Genomic DNA, 18,914 nt, shown 5'->3' on the forward strand with positions numbered 1-18,914 from the left:
TGGATGATAGTCTGCATCAATTAAATTAATCTTCAATTCAAATAATCCTAAATGAATTTTATAATTGTTATCTGTTGTCCATAGGTCACTTTTTCTTTTTTTTTTTTCCCAAAAGCTGGCAGTTTCTGTTCACAGTTTGGGTGATTTAAAGACATGTACTCTAGATCAGTGGTTCTCAGCCTGAGGTGATTTTGCACACGCATACCCACTGCCCCTCCCCCAGTGGGAATATTTAGCAAACTCTGGAGGAATTTTTGGGTTTTATAACTGTGTGAACTGTTGGTGGGTGGAGACCGGGGATGCTGCTGAACATCTTACTGAATGGCCCTCCACATCAAAGAACCACATAGCCCAAAATGTCAACAGTGCCTAGACTGAGAAACCCTGCGCAGATATTTTCTTCTAGGTTTTATTCATTTAACAAACATTTATTTAATGTCTGTTATGACCCAAGGGGAAAAAAAAATCTAATACAGAGTCCTTGAGCTCAAGGATTTCACAGTCCACAGAGAAGAAAGAATAAAGACAATGTGCAGTGGTTGGGGTCTCATAAATGCCAGGTGGTATGCCAGAAAGCAGTGACACAACCAGAGGCCAATACAGATATAGCCCTAACCTCACTGAGTTTACAGTATCGTGAGGGAGATAAACACCAAATACTCTGTGTTTCAAAGAGGTGGAGGCTGCTTTTAGACCATTTAACCCGAGGACCAGAAAGGGTTGCCCTGTGGGACTGACATCTGGAGAAAGTTCTAAAGGATGAAAAGGGATTCATAGTCTTTGAGAAAGGCATCACAGAATGTGTGAAGATGTTACAGACTGGGGAAAACCAAAGGAAAGGGAGAAAAGCATGAGGTGAGGCTGCTGAGGTCAGGCAGGGGCCAGATGCTATGATAGATACTACTCCACCATCATGAAGTATTCTTAACCTAGACTCATTTCAAAGAGGAATTAATACCAGAGCTAGGATTTGAGAGTTGGATTGCAACTTAGGTCGGCCAACTAGGTCGGCAAAAAATCCAGGCAAAGGCAACAGAGGTTAGAGGTGGCATGGCTTGCTGGAAGGTGGCATGGGTACGAATGTCAAAGCAGGTGAGCGCTTGAGTGCCTGGAATGGAACGTCAGGATTGAAAGTAACCGGGCCCCCTGCTTCCTCGTGTTTCCTGTCTAGATACGGGAATGGTTTAAAATGACTTCTTATTTTTCTTGAATATATATGGGTGTGATTCCTAACAGACTCTTTTTTATAAGCTTTGTGAACTTCAAGGAGCCTTTTTACCCCAAGCCCAGGTAGACCTTGTCCCAGCAGGAGTCTAAATTTGATGGATGAAACGGGATCTTAGCCAGACCTTTTCCAACCCCTCTGCCCTGCCTTTCTCTAAACTACTCTTTATAACTGATTGTACTTCCTTAGTTTCAAGCTCTATTTCAGTAAAAAGTCCCAGTTCACTTCAGCCTCATGACTTTGCACCTTCACACACAATTCTGGGCTTTGCAGAGCCCAGTGGCTTTTTGATTGCTGGTGTTCTTACGACACTTTTAGCAAATCACTCAGCACCTCCCACACACAGCCAGCTCTTCACAAACAATGGGAGTGCGTGAAATTCAATTCACAACACTGCAGTTTACACATTCCAAACTCACTGAAGAGATAAGCCCTCCAATTAATGATCTCCCTGTGTAATTGCTTTCCCTCGCTTACCCAATTTGCTTTTGATCATGCTCTGTTACAAATTCCCTCACCTGCTTACACGGTGAGTTCCTTTCAAAAGAAACCAGTGGGAGCTGAAGGGAATGGGCTGGATAGTTGGATACACAGTGAGATGGTTTTAAGTGGATTTTTGACCTGTCATCTTTCTGCTTAAGACTCCCTAAGTGTTGTATCAGGACTACCTGAGGTCTCCTTCCTGGCACTTCTCACTAGGTTATGAATACAAGTTGTTTTCTTTTTGTTCCTTTTACTTTCTAAGAGACTGTCTATCTTGAAAAGAATGGAATCAATCTCAATTTGAATGCCTCCTGCATGTCCAAAGCCAATAATAAGACTAATCAGCCTGATGGCTGATTTCCCCAAGTGACAACGCAAGCTAGGATGTCAACTATTATAACGTGTTCATCTGCCATTGTATCCTGGGGCTCTGTGTGAGGCACATAGTAGGAGTTCAGTAAATATTTATAACACAGCTATATGGATGAATATTTAATAATGGCATTAAACTCATGTTAAGGATTTTTTTTAAGAAGCTGAAAGACATGAAGGCATGAAAAAGAAATATACACAGAGAGCAAATAAGTTAGGAACAACATCAGAAGCCAGAAGTTCTGATTAAATAAGGCTGGTGTGGGCACCTGATTTTGCAGTTTACAAGTGCCCTGTTGGCCTTGACATGATAGTAGCAGAGGGCTCTTTAAACGCTTTGAGAACACTTGTGTAAACAAAACAAGACTGGTCCTAGAGTAAGAAAACCAGGTCCCAAGACTGGGTCTTCGGATCAGGTTCACCATTTGCTAGTTGAGAATGGACTTCCCTGAGATTTGCACTTTCACAGCCCCGGCCTGTGCCAAAGAGAATGCCAACATCTACCTCCCAGGCTAAACACAACAAGAGGCAATTGAGAAAAGGCATAAAGTTATTTACGAACTGTAAAATTAACTATAGTTATTTAACAAAACAAGAATGGATTAGAGTCCATTAAGATAGGCACTCTAAAAGACATGTTTGAGGACAGAATAAGATCTGACAACTGGAAAAACTTCTCTATTTTTTATTTTATTTTTATTTTATTTTATTTTATTGTTATGTTCAGAGAAAATGACTTTAGGTGGCCTTAATAGTCTATGGAAAATATCAGCATTAGAAAATAGGGGCGCCTGGGTGGCTTGGTCGGTTAAGTGTCCGACTTCGGCTCAGGTCATGATCTCACGGTCCGTGAGTTCGAGCCCCGCGTCGGGCTCTGTGCTGACAGCTCAGAGCCTGGAGCCTGCTTCCGATTCTGTGTCTCCCTCTCTCTCTGACCCTCCCCCGCTCATGCTCTGTCTCTCTCTGTCTCAAAAATAAATAAAAGTTAAAAAAAAAAATTAAAAAAAAAAAAAAGAAAAGAAATGGCAGGGGCACCTGGGTAGCTCAGTCAGTTGAGTGTCCGACTCCTGATTTCGGCTCAGGTCATGATCTCGCAGTTCATGGGTTCAAGCCCTACATCGGAATCCTTGTGCTGCCGGTGCGGGTGCGGAGCATGCTTGGGATTCTCTCTCTCTTTCCCTCTCTCTGCCCCTCCCCCGCTCATATGTGTGGGGACTCACACTCTCTCCCAAAATAAATAAATTTTAAAAAGACGAAAATAAATGGCATGCCACAGTATTCTTGATATAATATTTATCTGATATCACCTACTATAATCTGAGGTACATTATACACTTAGGGTCTGCAGGCTGGTAAGGCATTCACTCAACTAACACTTATATAGGCCCTTTATAGACTGAATTGTGGGTAAGAACTTGTCATAGGAGTCAGAGCGCAAAGAGTCCTAGTCTTACTAATTTCCATGACTTGAGTTTTTCTTTGCATAAGAGTATGATTATCCCTGAACAATTCTGTCCTAACACTCTACTAAGGAAATGGAAGTAGATAAAAGGTGCCTTTATTTCCTCCTCGCCAAATTGGCTGCTGGATAGTCACAAGAGGGAGCTGATACATTACACAAATGAATTGAGTTTTCTACAAAAATACATTCAGCAGTGGCTTGAAGGTCACACGCCAGCCACACGGAATAATTTAGTCCCATCGTTTCATTTCTCTTTAACCAACACTCTATGCTTCCAATTATCCAAGAACCATTCAGGAGGGAGGGGGGTATGTGAGGGGAATCCAAACATGAAGGCTTCCCCAAATCTGACAAATAAACACTGTGGGAGACTTAAGATACATTGGTTTCCTAACCCAAGACAAATACTTCCTTGGCTTTATTAACACTGAAGAGACAGGCTGAATTTTTCAAAAACTAAAATAAAAGAGGTCAAAAAGAAGATCACCTCAGAGTATCTGGAGCATAAAATTAGATAATCTGACTCTCCATGGGTTTCTAAACTTCTCACACTGAAGAAGTTCTCTGTATATATTACATATCCTATATATGGATTAGAGAAATATGCATACAAACCTCAACATTCAAGATCATTCACCTAGTTTTCCTTTTTCAAGTTGCTTAGACAGCTATACTTTTGAAGCTAGTCCCTCTATATCTTGATGACCAAAAAATGCCTTTCTCAATTCCATAACATCCATTTATGTATCTATATTCATCACATTCATCCTTCACCCTTCCATCTCTCTCCAGCGTCCAATACAGTAGAGTAACAGTAACTTCCTGCAAAAGTCAGAAAGTCTACACAAAAATAAAGTATGTTTTAATCAGAACATTTGTGAATTCTCCTGCTTGAGGATGAGCCAGGAAATGGCATTCCTAGGCCTCTAGTGGGTAGAAATTTCTCTCATCCTCCTATGAATCTGAAAGCACTGTAAGTTTTTTTCTCTCATTAGGCAATTGTGTTCATTCCCTTCTATTACAGATCACCTGCAATTTGTCTATTTGTTGTCTTTCCCAGAGTATATTTGAAACTTCTTACAGACTGGCTCGTATTCTGGTTCATCTCTCTTTTCTTCACATGACCAAACACTGTGGTTTATGTGACACAGCAGCCACATATATGATTGTTGCACAAAGTAAGAGGGGGGTGAATGATATAACACGATAGCCTGAGAAAACTTCAACGTGTTAGTTGAGAAAACTCCACGTACAGAAGCATCTCTGAAAAGTTCCTGCATTTTATGATCTACGTAGTAACATTTCTACCCCTTTGTGTCTATTATCATATGCCATTTACTATTACGATGAAATGTCTCATCATGTGACCTCTGGAACTAATTTGGCAGAGTTTGCAATTCCAGATAATAGTTCACTGAAGCTTCATTACTACACCAGTAACCTAATAAAAAAAAATAGAATTAAGATCGACTACAGGAGAACTTGAAGTAGTCTGTCACTTCAGATGAGTGATGCCATCATTAACCTTTAAGGTCACATTAGCTATTATTGAAGTGTCACATATCACTGTGTCAAGATTAAATTAAACAAACTATTACCTCATTATTATGCTAACAAATCTCAAGCTTATCTGAATTAATATTGTACAGACTGGAGACCTCCTTAGGCAGTTTACTAATAGCACACAGATTTAAACTATTTAGATGTAATGTATGAGATCAATTTCCTAGCTGGAAAAAATAATCGTCTGAAGCTACTTTCAGTTACGGTAAAGTCTGAACAGATCTGGGAGTAAATTACCAGTTGGCATTTAATTTTAAAAGCAACATGTTGAAGGAAAGTTGATGCCTATTGATTTTATTCTGGAATCTTTTTTCCTTAATGCCAAAATTTCTAAGGTATAATAAAATAAGTTTATACTTTATCTAAAGAGAATACATGGCTTCGAAGCATCAAAGACAGCCTGTGATAAAAAAGAGCAGCGCACTAGATGTCTTGTTTTGAAAAGGTTATCATCCAATCAATACACTAAAATACGGTGTATGAGACGTCAGAGACAGCTGGCTGGAGGTGTGGGTTAATTCCAGTTTTATGTAATGGCTGGGAGAAGGCCAGGACTGTATCTTGCTTCAATCCAGTAAATATTAAGTCTTATAACAATGGCTCTGGAAGGGACTTTAGAGATCAGCTAGTCAAACCCTTGCCATTTCATGAATGAGGAAAGAAGTTCAGAAGGTTTAAGTGATTTGCTCAAAGTTACAGAGCCTAAAGCAGTATCAGTGAGCAGAACCACAGTTGTACACAAAGGGCTGGCTGGAAGCAAGAATCTGTACAAGAAGCCTCCTTACTTCGTTATCTCTAAAATTTGTGAAAAAGAAAATTGTGTCAGTTGAGCAGCAGACATGCTATGTGGTGGAGATTCTATTAGTTCATAAAAGTGCTCTTTCTGATATAACTGGACCTATATAGACATGCGTATCTTCAGTGAGTACCCAGCTAATCCAGAATGAGACTTGTGCCTTTGACATATCTATAGATTATTTATCACTGTACTTAATTATAACATAATATGAAGCCTTTGTTTTTCTCCCCCAGTCATTTTTATAAAATAATAAAGCAAAACAAAATAAAATTTAGTATTACATTTACATAATTAAACATATCCTTATGAACTTTCCAAGGTAGAACTATTGACTGACAGCTAATGCCACCATGGAATATTTTGAGATTTCCTTTGTGATATATCACAGCAAGGTTGAAACTGAGTATATGAAGGTCAATTTACAGGTGTCAATCTCTCATATACAAAATGAATAATCACTCAAGACTTGAAAGTATTAAAGTTGAGAAAAACATGGTAAAGAACATAAGCTAAGCGAAATATTACTGAAATGAAATTGAGGATATGATTACCAAGGGACTCTAAGGACTTTTTCAGGGTCAATGACTCAGAAGGTAAAATGAATGGGAGAGAAAACAAAGAGGACTTTTACCTTCCTGCTCTTCTAAATAGTGCTGCTACACGGTCAGAAAATAAGAGATGGCGATCACAATGTCAACATTGAAATTCTAACATTTTTGATATACAGATATACAAAGAACAAAAAATGATAATAATATTTAAAAGCATATAGCTGAGACTACACAGTGTCGAAAGTACAGATTAAAGTGAAAAATGCCAGGGAAAAAGATGGACGGTTCCAAATATCTAGATGTTGAGGTATATGGAACCTTAGGTTTGGTAAAGTAGCCTCCTGGGCTTCCATGATGGATAAGGTGGACAGACAGTAGGCAGAATTCTTGCTTTCCCATTAGCTCACCAAGCAGACCAGTTTTGCTTCATTTTTACCTATTAGAACTCTAAGAAAAATTTTATTTGAAGGCAATAATTCTATTGATCTGGATAAAATACACAATGTTTCTCTGGATTTTTCATTTTCCATCTGGATGTAGATAATCATGGAGACACCCAAATTTTCTAATCAGATCAATTTAATCATGTGCATCTCACAGAATTCTTTTTTCAACAGAGTACCTGGTGGTAAGTAATTATAAACTATCAACTCATGTTTAAAAATCTGAAGATAATAATTTCCTCATGTAAAGTAGTATGAAATACAGACTTTGAGAAGCATTTTTTTTTCCATGATATGCTTTCTTGCTCCAAAGTTACTCACTTCCTGAACCAAACCACCTGCTGATTAGATTGGTAAGAATAGACTCCTCCCACTCCCCCACCTCTGGGTAACTACAATCAATCAATAAAATAAAATAAAATAAAATAAAATAAAATAAAATAAAATAAAATAAAATAAAATATCCTATGATGCCATATTCCCTCATGCTCTCATGGCCACATCCAGCGTCCTTTGCCTATTCCAATCCGCCCCAACCCCACTCAGCACTCCCAGTCCACCGCACCCTTCACCAATCCTTGCATGATGCATTCTTTTAGATCAGAGGCCCTAATATTTTTGTGTATGTTGTAAACCCCTCTGACAGTCTAGTGAAGCTTATTTACTTCATTTCAGAACAACATTTTTTAAACTATTACATGTATATTTGAAAACAAAGGAAGACAGTTGACATTTTTTAAAATGACAAAATTTTAAATATATTTTTTCTTTTTTTGTTAATTCCTTAAGTAGCAGGATCTTGCAGCAAATCTAATGACTACCCTAATTTTCAATTAGTAATGAGTTAAGTGATCTTTTCATATATCCATAATAGCTATAATATGATTTAAAAAATACCATGGTTTTTATTAGGAATAAAGTCACAGGTCTACCAGTACCAATGAGATCTGCTGTTCTCATTTGTAGTTGATGGGAATGCTAAACTAGTGAAATTAAGAATGTATATTGTTCTAGTCCAAACCAGTGGACTCCTGAATTAAACACTGGGTTAAATTCTAGATTTCATTCAGGAGTTACCTTCTCAGAACAGAAAGTTTTTTAGAAACCATTCTCTACCTTCATAACTACCCTTTCTCAGTATTGTGAAAGCAGCATATATTTGCTTCTACCTGGTAACTTGGCCCAGTGGCTCACCATTTTATTATTAGTTCTATTTCACGAAGTATTTATTTTAAATACAAAAGTAAGACACAGATATGTTCTCATTGTCAAAATTTGAACACAACAGATAAAGGCAAAAACTACTGACTAACTTACCGTCCCCCACCACTGCAAATTACCTTTCCTAAATCCCATTCCTTTCTTCTAAAAGTAACAACTGTTATAATTTTTGTTTGTGTTCTTTCAGATTATGTTTTAAGCACATATAAAAACCATTATTTACTATTATAAAATAAATTGCTGTTTGTGTGCATTTGAGAAGCCTTTGAAAATATTAAATAATATAACAAATGCCTGTATCCCAAACACTCAGAATTAATAGCATTAACATCTGATAGTACTTGTTCAAGGTTTTTCAGGCAATGACACATTACAGATAAAGGTAAAACCTCCTTAAGCTCTGAGATCCCTTCAGTTGCATTTCCCTATACACTATCTGGACCATGAAGAAAAAAAGTACATAATGAGTTTAGTGCATTTTTTATATAACAGCTTATATATGCCCATTTTTATAAATTTATACATATAGATACACAAAAGATATAATTTTGACATATGTTTAATTTCCATGGATTATATCATATTGCATATATGATCTTGTATTGTTTCTTTTTCACTCAGTTATGATGTTTTATACATCTACCCATACTTCTATTTACAGATCTAGTTTATTTGTATTAAAAGTATCATATAATATTGCACTATATGACTATACTATATTTTATTCATCCATCTACCTACTGAAGAATATTTTTCTAATTCAAACATCTTACCTATTATAAACAATACTGCAGAGGACCCCTCTAGATATTTCTTTGCAAGTGTGGGAAAGTTTTCCTTTGCAGAACTGGAATATATGAGCATATTTTCAATTTTATCAGGATGTGTCAAGTTATAAAATGTGTCTATTTAAATTCTCAGTAGCTGAGGATGATCGTATTTCCCCAAATGTTTGTTACTGTCAGATTTTTTAAAAATGTGATGACATTATTGAGATATCATTGAAGTAAATACCATATATTTGAATAGTACAACTTCAACGATTATGACATTTGTATATGCATATGAAATCAACCACAAAATCAAGATAATTAATGTTTCCATCATCACCTGAAGTTTGCTTGCGCCCATATGCAATATATTCTCTACTCCACTGCTGTCTCCAGGAAGCTACTGACATGTTTTCTGACAGTATAAATTAGTTTATATGGTCTAGCATTTTATATCCATGGAATCATGAAGTGTAAATGCTTTCTTGCCTTGTTTCTTTCACTCAATGTAATAATTGTGAGATTTATGTTCTATATATCAATAGTTCATTCCTTTTAAGTTTTAAGTATCCATTCACATAGTTATGGACATTTGAGTTGTTTTCATTTTGAGGCCATTAGAAATAAAGCTTCTAGGAACATTCACTTATAAGTCATTATTCTTATATATGTTTTTTTTTCCTCTTAAATAAATAACAAGGAAGAGTATGGCTGAGTCACAAAGAAGGTATACATTCAATGCTTTAAAAAACAGCCAAACTATTTTGCAAGTGTTGTACCATTTTACATTTCTACCATCAGTATATGAGACTTTGTTACTTTAAATCCTTGTCAATACTTGGTATGCTCATTCTTTTTCATTTTAGCCAATCTAATGGATATGCAGCAGTATCTCACTTTGATTTAAGGTTGCATTTCCCTGCTAATTAATGATATTGAGTATCTTTTTATATGCTTATTTGCTATATATATCTCTTCTCTTGCAAAGTGTCTAATATTTTGCCCAATATACATGGAATGGTTTATCTGATTGGGTTGTGACATTCTTTATATATTCTGGAAACAAGTCTGTCTCATATATATGTTGTAAATATTTTGTACCACTATATAACCTTTCTTTTTCATCTTAAGTCTTTCAATGGCAATTCTTAAACTTTAGTGAGATCCAACAAATTATTTTTATGTCATGCTTCATGCTTTTTAAATTTTATCTAAGAAATCTTTGCCAATGTTGGGGTAGCAAAGATTTTATCCTGTACTTTAGATGTTTTATTCTCTTAGATTTATAATTAGGTCTATGATTTGTAACTTGGATAAGGCCTTCATTTGTTCTGGCTATTCTGAATCCTTTGCATTTCCATATATATTTTAGAATCAGCTTGTTAATATAAAATAAAAAACATGGGCTAAAATGTTGACTATCATTGTTATGAATCCTTAGAATAATTTTAGAATTTGACATGTTAATACTTATGAGCATTCCAACTCATGAGTACAACAGATCTCTCATTTGTGTCTACAGTGGTTTTATTAACATTCTATAGTTTTTAATATGGAGAACTTGGCTATGTTTTGTTAGATATATCCTTAAGCATTTGGGGATTTTGGTGCTATTATCAAAGGTATTTTTATAAAGTTTTACTTTCCAATTGTTTTCTCCATCTAATATATGCAAGTACACATTATATCCACAAATCTTGATATGTTATATTCTTCCATTGTCATTGATTTTCAAGTATTTAAAAGTGATATTATCTGTTCTCTGCCAAAATTTCTGATGTCATCTGCACCTTTCTGCTTCTTTTTCATTCCTCCTGATGATATTGGCCTACTTTCTACTGTTGAACATGTTTCAAGAACACCAGTCTCACCTTAATGCTTTGGTAATAACTGCCCCCTCCCTGGGACTGAAATCCTGCCCCCAGATCTCTACATTCCTGGGTTCTTATTTTCAGCTCCCTGCACTTTATTTTCACCTCCCTATCCTGCCAATATAATGCCCCAATCTCTTTCATATATATCATGGCATTTATTACTTGATATAATCATGCTTGTTTAATAGTGTGTTGCTTTAATATCTGTTTTCCCAACTAGTATGTTTACCCAATTAAAGGATTAACTTTGTCTACTTTGCTCACTGGTGTATCCACACAATACTAGATAGTAGGGACCTAGTAAATATTTATGAAGTGTATTATCTTTGTGAATATTCAAAATAATCCTATGGGTTAGCCATCATTATTGCTAACTTTTAAAGATGAGAAACATGGTGCTTAGGAAGGCTAAATAACGTGTTAAAAATAAGATGCAGAGTCAAGATCTGAATGCATGTCTATCTAGCTCTAGAGCCTGAATTTTTACCCACTGGGCTATGGGGCCTAGGATAAATGCCAGACATCTTGCTTGGACCCCCTAGTGGATGACAAGAAAATCCAGAGAGGGTGCTGCTTGATGGGAGAAAAATTGGGAGAAAAAAATAAGATTGGTATTAAAATGTTCCACTTCAGATGCTTGTGGGACATATAATTGTATGGTAGGTATGGAGGTGATGGTGACACATCTGAAATGCCATCATTTGCAACTCTCTGCCAGAATGCCATGTGAGGATGAATGAGAAAGTTCAGACACTAGCATCATAAACAAATGTCAACATGTTACCAAAGAACAGACCTCAACATTTTAATAACTGAACTACAGTAGTTCCAAACCAAAATAACTTATTTCTAAATGGCTTAATATGAGCAAAGTGCAGACAAATGCTTCCGTATGTGTTCTTTCAGTAGGAAGCAGTGCATGTATAAGGAACACACCACAGTTTCAGTGGAGCAATTCTCCAGAGGTTAGCCTCCATGGTGAAAAACAGACCAGTCTCTTCCTTCTAAAATTAAATTTCCACTTGGTGTTTTGATAAAAGATATTTTCTTAATTTTTATTTCCTTGAGTGATGCACATTTGATGAGAAAATAAACACTGACCCTAAAAATAAGTTATTTAATTACTTTATATTTGCCTTTGAGATTTAGTTTCCAAACTCTCTCAGCTCTCTAATGCCGTATGTAATTTGTACTGCATAAAGAGAGGCTTTTGAGTTTTGTATCCTACTGCTTTGAGACTGAAGAAAAAAAAAAAAGCCTGCCATTTATTAGAGGTGGGTTTTGGTTATAGTCAAAACTTTTGACCTTTTCGCTAATGGATACAAAGGAAATTGCAAGTCAGATAACAGTTGTTCCAAACCAGAACTCAGACTAACACGTGGAATTAAATATGACCTGAGGCACAGGCTGATGCAGTGTGGAGTCAGCAGGCAGGGCACAGCTCATGTAAAAGGATGCAACAGGTCTAATCCCAGCTCAGTCACTGTCTGGTGCCTTGGGCAAGGGACTTTCTTCTCTGACTTTCAATTCCCTCATCTGTTTGGAACCTGTCTGGTTCACATAAGGTATTACTCTAGGAGGTGAAAATCACAGTAATCAGTGTGAATATTTCTCTAGCTGGACTATCAGTAAAAGATGTTGGTATATTTTAAATCACGTTCATCTATAACAATGGTGCTGCCAATGTCCTTTGTATTGGAAGCTTTGCACCATAGATCGAGGGCTGATTAGGGAATGTACAATGGTGCACTTACCCCTTTACCTTCAAATAAGATCCATGATTTTAATGATACTCTAGTACACAACATCTACTTCTTTGCTCCTGTGTTGTACTTACCTGGAAAAACTCCAGCTCCCTACCTGTGTCCAATCTCTACTTGTGCACTGAATTTGGTTAGATAAAACCCTACTAAGTAGATTTACTTCACACAACTCTAACTTCACACAAGCCATTATGGATACCCAGAGACTATACTACCAATTTATTTCCTTTTCTATTTTCCATAGAAAATAGAACTGTAACTGTTCTAGGATTGCATTTCATTGACAAAATGGAAAGAATTAGAAGGCATATCAATATGCTCTGACCAAAATATCTACAACAAAACTACATTTGCATCTACAGAGTCCTACTTCATGGAAAGAATTAGAAGGCATATCAATATGCTCTGACCAAAATATCTACAACAAAACTACATTTGCATCTACAGAGTCCTACTTCACCACACTTATGACAGATGTACTGTCCATGCACCTAGGGACAGTCCCAACAGTGGTGTGCTTGAATTCATCTTTTCTCACCCACTTGAGTTGGTCATGGATGTTTCAAAATCTGTAATTCATCCACCTGTTACTCTTCATTGGATCATGCTCATTAGCATATAAATATACTATAATGACTCTCAAGTTAAAAACCAACAGGAAATTCTCCTTTGACTCTCCAATGCCTTCCAGATTATATTCGTCTTTATAGAAAACCTTCTCAAATTATATCGTCTTTATAGAAAACCTTCTCAAAAAAGGTACATATATGTTATGTTACCAACTCATTTCCCATTCTTTTCTGAACCCAATCTGATCAAGCATTCAACTCATCATTCCACTGAAACTGCTCTTTTCCATTAGAAGCCCACATACTTCTTCAGTTACCAGCTATATCTGACATAGTTCATCAATGTCTTTTTGAAACTCATTTATTCACTTCAGGGATATCTCTCTCTGTTAGTTCTCTTTCTACATCACTGGCAGCTTTTCATTTACCTTTGTTTCTCATCATATTTTGATCTCTAGGCAATGGAAGGGCTTGGGTGTCAATCCTCAGATTCCTATTCTATCTATACTTATTCACTAAGTGATCTCTTTCAAACTCAAGTTTTTAAATATTATCTCCAGTCTGACAACTCCCAAATGTGAATCTTCCATCCAAGTCTCTCCATAGGACACTAGACTCATAAATACAACTACTTCCTAGACATCTTCACTTAGATGATGAATAAGGACTTCAAACCTAATGTTTCTAAAAGTGGTAAGCTTGTTTCTCCTCCCTTAGCCAGCAGGCTTGCTTCCCCTGCAGTCTTCATCTTATTTATTGGCAATTCAAACTTTCTAGTTGTTCAGGCCAAATCATCCGTGCTACAGATGTGCATAGCTTGAGTTTTTCTTTTCTTTTTTCTTTCTTTCCTTTTTTTTTTTTTTTTTTTGCAAATGACCAATGGTTTCAACACCACTTTTGGAAAAGGTTATTCTTTCTCTACTCAATAGTTTTTGTACCTTTGTCAAAAATCAATTGACCACATTTATGTGGAACTATTTTTGGGCTTTCTATTCTGTTCCATTGATCTATGTGTCAGTCCATTCATTTTTATCAACTTTATCTTCAGTACTTAAAGTAAGACTGGGAACACAGTACAATAGATAAGAGAACTGTTTTCCTTATAACAGCAGATCTTTTTGGCATGGAAAGGCCTGTTTAATGTTCCCTTAACTTGGTTACATAGCATAAATCCTCAAAGACATGCAAAGTCTCTTTAATCTCTATAAATGTTGTTATATACAAATACAGCTTTAAACAAAGATAAATATTAATATTAAAAGTGCTGGAATAAGCGCCTGATAACTAATTCCAAATACAGTGATTAAATATTTGAAGAGTTCTGGATAATGAATCAAGCTGGGTAAAAATAAATGGAGTATTTTGAGCCAACTTTTACCATCTTTTCGTGAATCATTAATCAAAATACAAGATTTCTCTCCTTTAATCTTTTATTTGCTAAACCAATCTAAAATCCTCTGAAATTATCTTAAATTTCAAAGGGTAGTTAAATTATTAGGGTGTTGATTATTTGGCTATGGCTTGTTTTGCAGGGAAGCTCTGGAGACTCTCTTAGGTCAACCTAGAGCAGTCGACTTTGAGCTGCAGAAAGACAAGATAGTAAGACCTTGTTTTGATTTGCAAGTAGTATCTCCTAGTTTACAGTTTGGAACTTCCTTGCCACTTTAAGACACAGGCAACCTCAGAGGTAGGAGAAAGGACTAGAAATGGAAATGGAAGTAACAAAAATGTCTAATTAAAAAAAATAGTTTGAAATGGCCCTAGTGCACGTCTGCTATTCACCTCTTGTCCAGCCTTTATTTGTTTCATATCCCTCACAATGATACCAGGCACTGTTCTAAGCCATTAACATACAAATTCATTTTATCATTACAACATGAATAGGAGGTATGTGCAGGATTAATATTGCCTTTTCATAAATGAGCCAAATGAAGCAGAGAAAGATTAAGTAATTTGACCAAGATTTTACCACAAGGAAGTATTAGAGACGCAATCCAAACTCAGATAATCTGCTTCCAGAGTTTATATTCTTGATGTGATCTTTATAAATGTTAGACAAGAGTAAGGAGAAAATATAATCATGAATCAGTGAAATTTTCATCTATGATTCCTTATGACATAATATGTGTTTGATTGAATTGTATGATGCAGGCATTTAAAGTTTAAATGATTATACCATAAGCAATAATAGAAGTAAATACAGTATTTACATTATGTATGAAATATTGTGTATACTAGCACCTGTATCTAATTTAAAATTATTCTATGCTCTTTGAATATTATTTCCCCTCTCCCTGCTTGCCTAAGCCCTCCTCATCTTTCAAGACCTCCTTTTCCCTTGAAATTTGAAAGCTGATTGTTCTTCTCATACCCTAAGATAAAAACTTTAGAATAAGATAATTAAAGCATATAATCTAGGCCAAATATAGAACACTTTATGGTATGAAAGTTAAGAAAGAAGGAAAAGGAAAAAGTTTGTGGGGTCGAATGGAGTAGAGAGAAATAATATCTGATCTGAATCATGTCTAACTTAGGACAGATATGATTGAAAATATATATAGTTAGGTTAATAGGGTACAGTGTCCAAATAACCTAGCATCAGTATGTCTGTGTTCCCAGAACAAGTCAAGAATCTGCCAGATAAAGTTGTCACCAAGAAGATCTGTTCCTGGTATGATACAGTTGTAGACACTTGATTGGACTTTGGAGACAAGACCTGGCTTCCTAGGAAGGGAGAATAGAGAGGGAAAATGGGTAGCACAGCCCAGAATGTTTCTATTTCTTTGAAACAGGTATAAAGAGGGAGGGGAATCTGAGGACTGAGTCTGCATGACAGTATAATTGCACATTTTCACCAAAGCTTACAGTTTACCTTTTTTACTGATTTTCCTCACCTAAGGGAGAGAAATGGAAATGTTGTCACGACCAAACTCAACCATCCCATAAACACATTTTTCCACTATCAGTGTGGAATAAGATTCACATGATGGGATATTTCTGAGCACGGAAGTTCATACATTGAGAAATATACTTTTACCAGTGTGGAAATCATTCTAAAATAAATTAAACAGTGTCAATGACTATAAAATTGAAGCCTGCAGCCAGACAGAAAAATCTGAAAACAATAAAGAATCCAGTGAGGTAGTAAAAGCATAGGCTGAATCAAATCAAGAGGCAAAGAGAATTAGCTGCAACCTTAGTTGTAAATATTAAGTACTGGTGATAAATGAAAGACACCTAGGAGGGATATGTAATGTGCTAGATTGCATAATTAATTGCAGCCAGAATCCCTAGGAATGGAGTGGCCCACTTACATAGAAGTCAGAACTCTGTAAGAAGGGGCTAGGTATAAATATACCAACCACCCTACTGTGGCACAAGTGGACTCAACTGGATGTATGTAGCCGGTTGAGTTCTATGATACAACCTTGTAATATGCTCAAAGGGTATCGTATGAAGTATCAAAAGCTTCTATAAACCTTTTACGAATAGACAAACCAACAGATAAAACGCACAAAAGGCATTAACGCTTCATAAAACTAGAAACTTAAAAAGATATATATGTGTATTATATATAACTTTAGCTAAAATGTATATAACTAAAATACAATAAATTTTGTTTTTCCTGAATTATTAACAGTTTAAAGCTATACTAGCCATGAGATACCTTTTTTTATTTTTAATTATCTTTAATGTTTTTATTTTTGAGAGAGACAGAGCACCAGAAGGGGAGGGACAGAGAGAGAGGGAGACACAGAATCTGAAGCAGGCTCCAGGCTCAGACTTTTCAGCACAGAGCCCAACATGGGGCTTGAACTCATGAACCAAGAGATAATGACCTGAGCCAAAGTAGGACGCTTAACCAACTGGGCCATTCAGGTGCCCCATGTGATACCTTTTTTTAATGTTGCTATTAATATCTATGGTGAGGAAATGCCATTATGTTATTTCTGCATTCTATTTTTCTTGTATCTCTTGTTTATTTTTATGTGAGTCATTGTTGTTATTACATGCAGGCATATTTAATAACTCATCTCTATTATTAAATATAGCCTTTAACATTTTAAAGTGTTCTTGTCTCCTTTACGTCTCTCAGCCTCATTCAATTTTGTCAATTTTGTCAAATACCAAAATCATGACCCCTGTGTTTTCTTTTTCATTTGTAGTTGTCTAGTACATCTTTGTGCACTATTTCATTGTAAACGTTTCAGAACCTCTTTGTTACACATGCATTTCTTGTATGCAGCATACTGAATGATTTTTTTTTGCTAACTGTGATATTAACTCAGCACCATCTTTAGCCCACTCCTATCTGATGCATTTCCCAAAATCTCCTTCTATGTATGGTTCTGGGGAAAAGACTGTAAGAGGAACTTGTATGAATTTAAAAGATCAAAATGAGTGAAAACATATGATATCTGTCTTTCTCTGGTTGACTTGTGTGTGGAACTTGAGAAACTTAACAGAAGACCATGGGAGAAGATAAGGGGAAAAATAATTTCAAACAGAGAGGGAGGCAAGCCATAAGGGACTCTTAAATACAGAGGACCAACTGAGGGTTGATGGCGGAGGGGGGGGGGGGAGAGGCGGGGGGGAGGAGGGGTGGGGAGGGAGGAGGGGGGATGGGTGCAAGGGGAGAGGGGAAAATGGGTGATGGGCATTGAGGTGAGGGCACTTGTTGGGATGAGCACTGGGTGTTGTATGTAAGCGATGAATCACGGGAATCTACCCCTGAAACCAAGAGCACACTGTATACACTGTATAAATTATATTTTAAAAAATTAAAAATAATTTTTAAAAGATCAAAATGAAAGAGAAGACATTCTTCTCTTAAGGCAATTGTAGCTGGACAATGGGCACAGGAGAAATTCCTGACAACTCTTATTAAAGAGTTACCCTCATCTCCCCTACAGGTTGAGATATTTGGTGGAGAATTCTCAGATTCTCCAGAATTGCAGCAGCTTCCAGTTTGAGAATGATCGATCTACTTTGGTACTTCCAGTTGAGATGTCAGTGTTGACTCATCTGACTTGCAGGAGACCCTCTAGCTTTCAGCGGGAGCTTCACTGATCCCTGACCCTCCGCCTCTTCCAACAGATATTTAATCCCCTCATTCTACATTAAAACAATTATACCTGAATATATAGGGTGGCTTCTGTCTTCCTGACAGAACCTTGACTGATATGTTAATTGTTCGGACTTTCTGAGTTCCGCGGTATTTTTCACCTTATGTTTACAATCTAAATGTCCTTTTACTACAGTCTCTCTCTCCCTTTCCTCTTTCATCCTATTGTCACTCTCATACCCTCTGCATATCTTGAGTATTTAGACAAATTTGTATTATTTTGTAATAGTTACCTTTATACTTCATTCTTTTTTTTCTTTTTGAATAATGTCTACTTGTTTTCTACCACAAGCGAGTTTTTTTGAGTAAAACCTCTTCCTTCTCTGCTTTCTCTCTCATTGTACCTAATTTAAGGACATATACTTTAACTCCTAGTTTATGTCCATTAGGCAATCAATAAACTCATTCTGCTTTCCTTCCTCTCATTCTTCCTAAACTGATTTTAGTTCTATTGATAAAATTATATTCAATGCTTACTGTAAATACTTATGACAGTGCTTCTTTAGGCTTTTTCAATACCCTAAGATCCTTCTCTAGTACATTTCTTATGAAGGACTCACAAAAAAGTAATTGACACTATGCATGTTAGTAATAGGATATCTATATTATGTAAAATGTATTTACATTTTAACATCAGTTTGGATGTGTGACTGTGGCTTACATTTTTTTTCTCACATATATTACTATATTGTCT

Source organism: Panthera tigris, chromosome B1, assembly GCF_018350195.1.
Source record: "Panthera tigris isolate Pti1 chromosome B1, P.tigris_Pti1_mat1.1, whole genome shotgun sequence".
Classification (NCBI taxonomy): domain Eukaryota; kingdom Metazoa; phylum Chordata; class Mammalia; order Carnivora; family Felidae; genus Panthera; species Panthera tigris.